The 11329-nt window shown below is 35.2% G+C and overlaps 1 pseudogene; it reads left to right on the top strand.

Moving 5' to 3' along the window:
- The first annotated feature begins 9072 nt into the window (after positions 1-9072).
- LOC112399498 (60S ribosomal protein L34 pseudogene) lies at positions 9073-9467 on the top strand (annotated as a pseudogene).
- Positions 9468-11329: the final 1862 nt, after the last annotated feature.

Here is an 11329-nt window from a genome sequence, read left to right as displayed (position 1 = left end):
AGCATAAAAACAAATATCATTTGTGCCAGCGGATGAACCTGGAGGACATTTTGCTAAGTGAAATAAGCCAGACACAGAAAGACAAATACTGTATGATCTCACTTATATGTGGAATATTAAAAAGTTGAACTCATAGAACCTGAGAGTATAACGATAGCTCCCAGGGGCTTAAGGATGGAGGAAATGGGGAGATGTTGGCCGAAGGGTGCAAACTTTCAGTTATAAGCTGAATAAGTTCTGGGGATCTAATGCACAGCATGGTGATTATAGTCAACAAAGCTGGAGTATACACACTTCAAAGTTACTTAGAGACTAGATCTTAAATGTTCTCACCACAAAATGAAATAATAATTATGTGACATGAGAGAGGTGTTAGCTAATGCTATGGTGGTAATCATATTGCAATATATAAATGTATCAGATCAACACATTTTACACCTTAAACTTGGTGATTATAGGTAATAATACTGTATTGTATACTTGAAATCTCCTAAGAGAGTAGATCTTATGTTTTTGTCACACACACACACACACCATACAACTATGTGGGGAGGTAGATGTGTTAATTAACTTCATTGTGATAATCATTTCACAATGTATATTAAATCATCACATTTTATACCTTAAAATGTTTAAAATACTAATTAAGCCCATGTTTCTTTCCAGATAACTCCTCACTTGCCATTTCTTCACTCGCCTATAAGACAAATCTAATAATATAGATTATATACTATTTAGGATTAGATGGATAAATCTTACTTAAGGATTACATAATGAACTATTTGTCATCCTCACAGCGACAAAAACATCTCTGCCTCCTGTATTCCACATGGCACAAAATGATGTCTCTCTGACCACTTACGCTCAAAATCTAGGAGTTAAAGTTGACTCCTCTCCTTCAACCCCATTCCCTGGACTACCAAATCCTATGTTACCCTTTGTAAATACCTTTTAGGTAGAAATGGTTATTTTCATCCTCACTATCAGAGTGTAGAAGAGTCATCTGTTGCTCTCTAACTGGCTTCCCTGCCTCCAGGTTTGTCCCTTCTTCCCTCACTATTCTCAGCTCAGCAGCGAGATAATTTTCTTGAAAATAAATTTTAATGTTGGTATGTCATTTCTTATATGTCTTCCCCTTGCCCTCATGATAAAGTCTAAAATTCCATTCAAATCTTGTTAATTCTTCTTTAGCTCTGATTTCCCTTGTTGCCTACCATCCCCAGTCTTAATCCATGCTCCAGATGAATTAAGGTGTTTTTATATCCCTGAATCCTAACTCAGACTTTATGACTGGAACATTTCTTCCCATTTCACCTAATCTGAATACATTCTAACCTTCAGTCAAATTCCAGTTGAAATAACATTCCTTTAGGTGCTCATATCAATATGCTTACTATGCACACTCACTGTATCTTAATCACATTGACCACACCTCACTTAAATGATATGTTTAGTTGTTTGTAATCCCTACTAGATTATAACTTTAGTGAAGATAGAAGTGAGAACCTTTTTGATTTACTGATATATTTTAAATATTTGGCACAAATATTCAATAAATCTTTTTGAGTACATGAGTAAATGAAAGGAAGGTGACACAACTTTGTGCTAGGATAGATGTTCTTGAATAAGAGTAGATATGTGTGCACATGGAGGTGCAGAAAAATTTTATATCTTTAGGTAGATTCATCACAAAACACCATATATAGATTATTACTTGCTCTCAGAACCTCAAATAAAATATAGGAAAATTGTAAAAAATGAAGCAATAATGTAAAATTATACGATGTGACTACACAATACTGGTGTTTCTAAACACATTATATTCCGGTAGGCTAAATATATTCTCAAGTAGAAAAAGAGCCAAAAAGAAAACCAAATCCACCAACCTGCTCTTGTGAACATTAATTTTTTATGGTAGTGAAGAATATTTCACTTGCTCTGTTTTTTCCAGTTAAAACTGAAAAATACTTCGTTAATCTGGTAGATCAGATTTTAAGAATAAAAACGATTGTTTTAAGATCAAATGTGTTCTGCATCTTACACGGATCCTTATTAGGTCTTCTAATTCACTAAGGCATTTTTATTTACTTTGGAGATTCAGCAAATTTGAAGAGTGTGCTGTGACAACAGTTTGAGTAGATTTAATGATTATGCATCTTCACATATTAAATACAAAATTAGAATTTATAACCATTTTGGAGTTACAAAATATGGTAGAAGACTCCTCTAACAATCTGAAGATAGGAAAAGGGATACAAATCCTTTTTCTGCTTAATTAAAAATTTTTTTAAGTTCTGCTATACATCCATGCACACACATATACATATACAAATACATATATAGTACAACTTGTTTTTTTTTTTTTTTTCTTGCAGTATGCAGGCCTCTCACTGTTGTGGCCTCTCCCATTGCGGAACACAGGCTCCAGACGCGCAGGCTCAGCAGCCATGGCTCACGGGCCCAGCCGCTCCGCGGCATGTGGGATCTTCCCGGACCGGGGCACGAACCCGTGTCCCCTGCATCGGCAGGCGGACTCTCAACCACTGCGCCACCAGGGAAGCCCTACAACTTGTTTTTCATGAGGTTATATTTACATATAGTGGCCAAAATCAAACAGGATAGAGAAGTATAATGACAGATAACAAGTATTCAGTCATAAAAGTTTTATTAGTCAGAGTTTAGTCATCAAACCAGAGCCACTAACAGTGTTATGGGAACAAGTTGTTTACCATAGAAATGAGTACTTACACAAATGCGGCAAAGTTAGGAAAAGAAAAGTTTCAAAGTAGCCAGTCAGAGATACTTTCTATACTGTTTGATCCTGGCTATTATATAAAAATATAACCTCCTGAGAAAATCACTAACTAATAACCTGAAGCAGTGATGTGAGTGGGTATTTATGATTCTATAGAAAAAGCTTAGAAGCTGTGAACATCTGGTAGCCCAGTGTGTCTGCGAAGAAGAGTTTCATAGTGAGGTCCAAGAAAGAGGCTAACTCTGAGGAAGCTGCAGTCAAATATTAGATAGTTGTCTTGTGTTACTATTGAATGGTGGGTGGGGCCACAGATTGGGAAGACAAGATAGGAGTTCAAGCCCTTTGGGCACATCTGCATTTGTGTATCACCCAGTTTGCCCATCATGACAATCTAAGAGTAATGGCCTTCTCTTCACTTTTACCATCTAAACCCCACATATGTTCCTGTTTTGGCCAATTCCAACCCAGAACCACATAGGCAAGAGGACTTGAGAAAACAAAGTTCCTAGACCTGAGTTAGTATAAGCAATTCAGAACAAAAAGAAAAGCCCCACTACACCATTCCCCACCCCCCCTTCAAAAAAAAGCTGAATGGAGAAAGGGAGAAGAAACAGCTCTCATTCTTTATGGAATTTAATTTTTGCATACAAACATTAACCTCATCAATATTGTCATAAAATTTCCTTAGGTTGATTTCAAATGTCAGTACTTTTTACATAAACTACAGATAATTAATTCATTGACTATTCTATTTGTTTCATTTAATTACTATTTAATTCATTCAAAAAATGTTTAGTAATCATTTGTATAGCAAACATGTATAGGGAGTACAAGTGTAAATACAAGGGCAAAGTTTCTTCACACATGCAAATTACATTCCAGTGGCAAGAGAAAAATAATAAAGAAATAGAAATGTAAGTTAAAAAGTGATGTAAAAAGAATAAAATGGGGTAAAGAGTTTGAATATGGGAGGGACTAATATATCAGTTTTACAGAGTGATGAATGAAAAGCTCTCAGATATGACATCCCATCAGAGATACATAGCAAAGGATCAAGTGAGCTCTGCAGATACCTGGGAAAGTGAGCACTTCCGGCAAAGAGAGGAGCAAGAGTTAAAACATCAGAGGCAGGAATGTGTTTATTGTTTTGAAGAAATGAAAAGAATGTTAGCATGGTAGACTGCAACTAGGAAGAGGGAAATTGAAATGTGATAAAGATGGAATAAGAATGTGATAAAGAAATCCTGGAGGCAGATTTGGAGTCCATGGTATGAAGTATCTAATGTTTGAAACAGGTACCTGATATTGTCAAGATTTTTATTTTAAAAGGATTTCTCTAGTTACTGTACGGAAAATGGAAATACTGGGCTTGCCAAGCATAGCAGGAAGGTTAGTTAGGAACCACTTATTTCTAAAAAGGCTGTAAAAGCTTATTTTGTTTTAGCACAGGGCTCCTTAGTTATTTGGGTTGAATGGATCTAAACATTTCTCATAAAGACCTGGAATCAAGCACTGCAGACTCAAAATTATTTTTTAAAGACTCAAATCCAGATTTCAAGTAATCTGTAAATAGATTATAAATAGATATAATATACAAATAGATATCAAGTAATCTGTAAAATAAGACTTCAAGGCTCAATACGCCTATTGGATATTTTCTTTATTTTAATTAGGCAGTGCATACTGCTTCATTTTTTCTCTCCAAAGAGAAAAAGTGCACAAAGATGAAATCAGCTTAAAGTACAGTGTATGCCACTTTTTATTTATAAGAAAAAATATGTATTCATAATTTTAAGTAATGGAAACTAAAAGTGTTGTATCTGCTATAGTTTGTCTCCTCTATATGAAACACCAGAATTAGCAATTCCACAAAGCATTGTCTTCCACAAGCATCTCTTGTAAAATTTATCTTGGAGCTAAATATAAAGATTGAAAATAATAAAATAGAACCTACTTAAGGTTGTTACATCTTTGTTACTCACCAATAGTAGTTTAAAATATTTCTTATATTTTAATTAGGACTTTCACTAGGTGACTGGTTTCTGGGCCACATGAAACAATTTTCACTTTTCCACTGATGTCAATTATCCAAGCTAAAACCCATCTTCTACTCTGTGGTATTTCAAATATGGTATAAATGATGAAAATGCAAGCTGTTGAAGTTACTGTCAATTCGACTATCTTTATACTAGGCTGAGTTGCATAGATTCATCATCAGTTCTAGACTACAGCATTATTTTAATGTAATTTCTGCAGTTTTATCATTTACTGATATGTTTAATTGCACAGAAGGTGGTCAGTAGTATAAATTAAACAGCTGTGTTTTTTGGTTGAGATCAACATGTTAATAAAATTATGAGCTTCTAAAATATCTTGTCAGATTATAGAAATTTAAACTGTTTTCAGTTTACATGATCATTTGAAAATTTATTACTATGAACTTTAAAAAGTATGTGTGACAAGGCTCTACTTAAGCTTAAAAGAAAGTAAGCAATGCCTACTCACAAAGTGTTCCTGATGGGCCTCATTGAAAGCAACTGGTTTAGAAAGCAGAGGTAGCAGTTCACTAATCACCTATCTCATTAAAGTTGAAACAGTAGCATAGCAATCCATTAAGCTCCAAATCCTATTATCATCTATCTGAAAACTAAAATTGTGGATGTGAAATATAAATAAAGTAAAAATTGGCAGATAGAGATAATATATCTAAATCATTGTTGCATACCCTAAATTGCTTATTTTGTCAAGGTATAAAATGTACTGCACAGAAAAAATTATCCATAAAAGTATATTGAACCAATTGTCATGCTTTCCTTTGCACAAACCAATCCCCAAAGCTCTAATTAAATTCCTAAATATATACAATCCCAACAGCTCTCACAAACACATACAACACAAACAAGACAAAATAGGTATCAATGTAAAGTACTAAGTATACACCGTTTACCAGTTGAAAAAAAAAAATCTAAATCAAAGTCAACTCCTGAAATAAATGACCACTAAAAAAACTGACTAAGATCAATAATTTTAAATGCCCTCAAATGAAGTTCATACTTCTGAAATAGATTAAGGATAATTCTCTCTCTCTCCCCCCTTCTCTTTCACACATGCACACATACTTGATGCCAGTTGTGAAATAGCTGTACTTTAGTTTTCTGTTACTAAATATATATATGTTTTTCCTGTGTGCCTAAAATAACCACCTTAAACAAAACGAATAAATTAAACAAAGTCAAAAGAGAAATGATCACATGGAAAAAACATGCGATACTTACAACACATATCACAGCAAAGGCTTAATTTTCTTACTATATAAAGACTCCTACAATTAGTAAGAAAAACACCAAAATCCCAAGAGAAAAATAGGCAGAGGAGAACAGATGAATACCAGAAAAGGAAAAAAACAAAGCAAGTCTTAAATATACGAAAAGCACTAGGAACAGGAAGCCCTCATTTTTCCACTCCCATCCCCACTGCCCCAAGCCCCTCCTTAGTAGATAGTGTCTTAAGTTCTTCTCCCAGTTTTCCTGTGTTGGTATAGTATTCTCCCCTCCAGTATGAGGCTTTAATAGAATCTGTTTTTATCAAGCAAATATACACCACTTAACCAGTCAATTCATTCTGCCCAGTAGTTTCAAGCTCTACCTTGGATTCCAAACACCTTTCTCATAGCACATACCATTTCTCAGATGGTGCTCTATGGTAACTTTGCAGGCCTTAATAACTTAATACTAAAGTGTCAGATCTACCCGGTTGGAGAGTAACACTTTTTTCACCCTCCTGGAAATGCGCTACTATGGATCTTGCTGGATCCTAACATACTCCTCCACTTAGATCACAAGTAGAGAGAAGAGACTTACAGAATTAGAAACCTAGGAAAGGAACTCTTGAAATAAGTCAATCTTCCCCTTTTGCCCTCCTTCTTTTCTTGAAACAAGCTACCCAGAGAGCACCATATTCAGGTCTACTCCTTAGGAGAGGGGCTCTGTGGGAGGGAGTCCTGAGCAGTCCCATGGCTGGAGAACAATGAATTTCAGCCCGGACTTCAGCATAGGAAACCAAACCCCCTGCAGTTAGACTCATTCAGACTCCCATATCAGCATTTCCCACTGGTATTTTCCAGAGCCCTTGGTCTTGTTGCGTCTTGTGTGGTTCTGGGAAAATTTGACTGTACTCCCTCAAAGAACCAAATACACACAAGTTCCTCTCAAAAGCAGACAGATATTGTTTTAAAATCAAAAGTATATATAAAATAACCAACATATAGCACAGGGAACTATACTCAATATTTTGTAATAACCTATAAGGGATGAAAATCTGAAGAAGAATGTATGCGTGTGTGTATATGGGTGTGTGTAACTGAATCATTGTGCTGTACACCTGAAACACGATATTGCAAATCAACTATACTTCGGTAAAAAAAGCATATGTCTCATTACAATCTACAATACTGTTGTGATTGCTCTTTAGTACTAAATTCTCACCCTTGCTTGTTTTTCATATGAAAATTTCTACAAGAGTTGTTCAACCTGTGCAATTTTAAAACTATCTCATAGCCAATACATTTCCGACAGATATAAAAACTTTCATGTACTTTTACTGTCTTCGATTTTTTAGAGCAATTTTTTTTGTTGGTCAAAACAGACTATTAGTGTTAACCAAGTTAAATCAAATTTAAATGAATTCAGACAGCTTAACACAGGAATACATTCATATGCAAAGCACACAATAGTCAAATCAGATAAAGAAGTTGATATAAGAAGTTTTAGAGAAAGGAAATCCCATCAAGTGCAACTTAACCTAATTGAGACTGATTTTAAATCACTTTCATTTCAAAGGTAGATTTAATCTTCCAAGAATAGCTTTTTTTCAACATGAAAATGAGAGCCCTTTGAATCTTTTTTTTCCCTCTCTTTTCATCTTGCTATTATAATCCACTAGGTGGGTGAATTTTGCCTGGCAAGATTTCATTATCTTCTGCTTTGATTAGGAATCATTACAATTTGTAGTATTTTCTTTACTTCCTTTCAAAGAACTTCAATCTCTGTTGGTTTAATAAACATGCTAATATATGTTATAGAATAAAACTCTAAGTAAGGAGATTAGAGCAGGTTCTAGTGTGGAGAAGGTATGTTATTTTACTTTTTGTCACCATATATTAGAAATTTCTAAAGGGAAAGGGCACTAGAATTTTTGAATAATTCTTACAGAGTCAATAGCAGACATTTTTATTACATTTAACAATATATAACAACTTTTATTGAATGGTTAATGTGTGATGAATGCTAACTACCCCACTGAGGACATGTCAAAATGTCCTCTTAAGGCTAACACCAAAAAACTAAACAATTACAACAAAGGACTAACTATTTTGATAGTTAGTAGTATGGGGCAGTTTGAAGGGGATTTGAAATATATATTTGAAGAATTAGTAAATGAAGTTTGAGAAATTGATATCTAAGGCAGTTTCTTAAGATGAATATGGTTTATCCAGTTAACGTGTGTATTGGGACCAAATATGAATAATTATATCATAGCTCTGTCTATAACATTAATAATCCATTTTTATTAACCATCTTTGTTCAGTTCCTGTGACTTTCTTATGCACAAATTCTACCCATTTTTCTTTTTCTCTTGCCTATTCCATATTGATTTGCTGATGATGTTTATATACACATATGCGAAAGGCTATGCATATCTTGGTTAAAAGTGAGAATTTGGACTTCTAAACCACTACCTGTGTCTGAATCTCAGCTCTGTCATGTGTAATCAATATGACCTCGGTAAGTTCTTTAAAATCTCAATGATTCAGTTTTCTCATCCATAAAATAGGATAAATAATGGTAACAATCATGCAGGGGAGATGCGTTGATAAAAATAATTAACATATGCAGAATTCATAGAAACAAATTTGTACATAGTACAAAGAGTACACAGTAAACTCTTTGTGTTTGCTATTATTTTATTAGATGTTGGATACTAAGTTTAGCAGCAATCTGCCACCAAGAGCTGTCTAAAAGCTATCAAGCACCTTTTCTATATTTCAATAGCTGCCTAAATTGTGAATCTTACTTTCCCAAATTGAAACCCTACATTTCCAATCACCTTTTCTGCTAGCTGGCAGACATGTGACTTAGGTTCTGCCAACTTGATGCACCTGTGTGAGTCCTGATTCACATGTAAGTTACATCAGAAAACCAGCCAGGTATAAGGCACCCAACTTGCTGGAGCACATAGAAGCAAGGGAAGTGAGTTCATGAGGTTGGCAATAATGGAGACCCTTTGTTCCTCCAGAGATATGCCCAAAGGCATTCAGAATGGTCCAGTGTTTGATGTACTATTGTAAGTTACCTGACAATAGAGCCTCTAACAAACCTAGGCTGTCCTGAACCTCTGGTAATAGAGTTGTTTACCTTTCCAACAGGAAGTTTGGGAAAGCACCAACATCTGCATGTGAGCTGTGCACAGGCTGACTTTAAGGGCTTCATGTTGTGAGAACTGAAATTCTTATGAGGTAGTTTAAAATAAACAAAAAAAAAACATGTCAGTGAGGCCTACTTTGGATGCATATGTGCAAAATAAGTCCATGACAGGATCAAGTGTGCTTTCTTTAGTGAGGAACAGAAACATTGTCAAAGTGATGAAGGCATGAGCACAGAATCAGAAACCTAAATTAAAAAATAAAGCTTTTTTGAGTAACAAAACAGTGTAAAAACTAATAAAGTAAGATAAATTATTATGACAGTCCTTTTCTAATTGTGATGGAAGTACTGGGGGTATCAGAGCTTTAGTTGCTCAACCACAGAGTTCTGTGTTGTAGTCTGAGAATTGTTCCTTGAAGCTTATTAATATTTCTTGATAAATCTTCCTGTTTAAACTTGTGAGAGTGGAATCTACTGACATAGTGTAGGGAGGATGACCAATACAGTAATTTACATCGGAGGAAGTTACAGGCATCCCGCACTCCGAAAAAACAAAAAAAAAAATGGGAATTTGAAATGGATCATCTCATTTGAGTGAGTTTCAAGTCAGTGAATAGAGAATTGATTAGCATTAGGAAAAGGATGTGAGTATTCCATGGCACATAGTGGCAAAACATTGACTTAACTCATCATTGTGGTCCCTTGGAATGATGTGTGTATTAAAGTAACCTTTTGAGGATTCAGTGTTTACTATTTACACCACTTTAATGGGTATCAAAAATACCAAGGCTCTTTTGTGCATAGACTTCTTAGAGAGTTTAAAAAATAATTTAACAGCTCAAAGTTTTAAATTATTATTCAACCATTACTAGATAAGCGATAGAATGCTTAAAATGTTTTTTTGTCATTTAGCAACAGGGCTGTTTAGCAACACAGAAACTACTGTCGTCATTACTGTGTTTCAGGATAGGCAGAATCCACAGCTGCTTTAGGCCTCTTTCTGTATGCATTCATTCATTCAACAGATATCTCTAGCCAACCACATAAAAGGAACTAATACAGATGATGCATTATAGAAACTAAAGAAATGGGTAAGTTCTCTGCCTTCAAGGATCAGAAAATAGATAAGAGGATAGGTATTAATAAGAAAAATGAAGCTGGCTAGGGAAACTAGAAGGATGGGGTAAAGTTTTACAGAAAATTATCAGGGAATGCCCTATGATAGTCTGGATACTCCACGAAGCAGACACCAAGATAAGATTAGATGAGCAAGAGATTTATTAAGGAAAATAACTGTGAAGGATTAAGAGGCAGAGCCAGAGAAGGTAGAGAGAGCTTTCAAACCACCTATGAAAGAGAGGGCCAAGGAAGAATATTTGAGTATGTAAAATCTCAGGCTACAGCAGTTTTTTAAAAAATTATGCCGAGGCAGACAAGAGTTCTCTAGCCAAAGTTAGCTGTATGAGGAGTTTCTCATTCTACAGGAAGGCGCCAGCAGTAGTACTCTCATTATGGTCAGCCACTGACTTGGAACAGCCCACAGGAATCACAGCCTTGACTCACGATGGTAGTGGGACCAGTTAGGGGCAGGAGTCAGTTATGTTTTCCAGGGTACAAAATCTGAGCAGCATATTTTCATGTCCACCACATCTCTCTAATGAGATAGCATTAGAGTATAAAGCTGAAGGCAGTTAGGCATTATGTCATATGGATAATAAGAAAAGAGCATTCTACATAGAGAAAAGAGCAAGTACAAAACTGCTGAGGAGGAAATGTGCTTGGCATGTTATCTGTACCTATAGCCTAGTGAACAGAATAAAACTTATAAAAGATAAGCTCGAGGGATAGCAGGGGCAAAATCATGTAGGTTAAAAAAAGGAGGGGAGGGGGTTGATGGTAAGAGTGTTGATCTTTAATGGGGATGGAAAACCTTTGCAGAGTATTAAGGAATGACATGTTTGAAATGGTCTGAATTACGTTTGATCACTCTTGTTCTTTTGTGAAATACAATCTATAGAGAGAAGGATTGTAAACAAATCAGTTAGGAGGCTACTGCAAAATTCCAGTAGAGAAATGACATCTTCGTTTGTTGGTTTCTGACCAGGGTGTTTGCAACAAAGTGAGAAGTGATCAGATTCTGAATATATTTTAA

This window comes from Neophocaena asiaeorientalis, unplaced genomic scaffold, assembly GCF_003031525.2.
Source record: "Neophocaena asiaeorientalis asiaeorientalis breed wild unplaced genomic scaffold, Neophocaena_asiaeorientalis_V1.1 scaffold309, whole genome shotgun sequence".
Lineage (NCBI taxonomy): Eukaryota > Metazoa > Chordata > Mammalia > Artiodactyla > Phocoenidae > Neophocaena > Neophocaena asiaeorientalis.
Note: the sequence above shows the minus strand (reverse complement) of the source record. Positions and strands in the feature narration are given on the sequence as shown.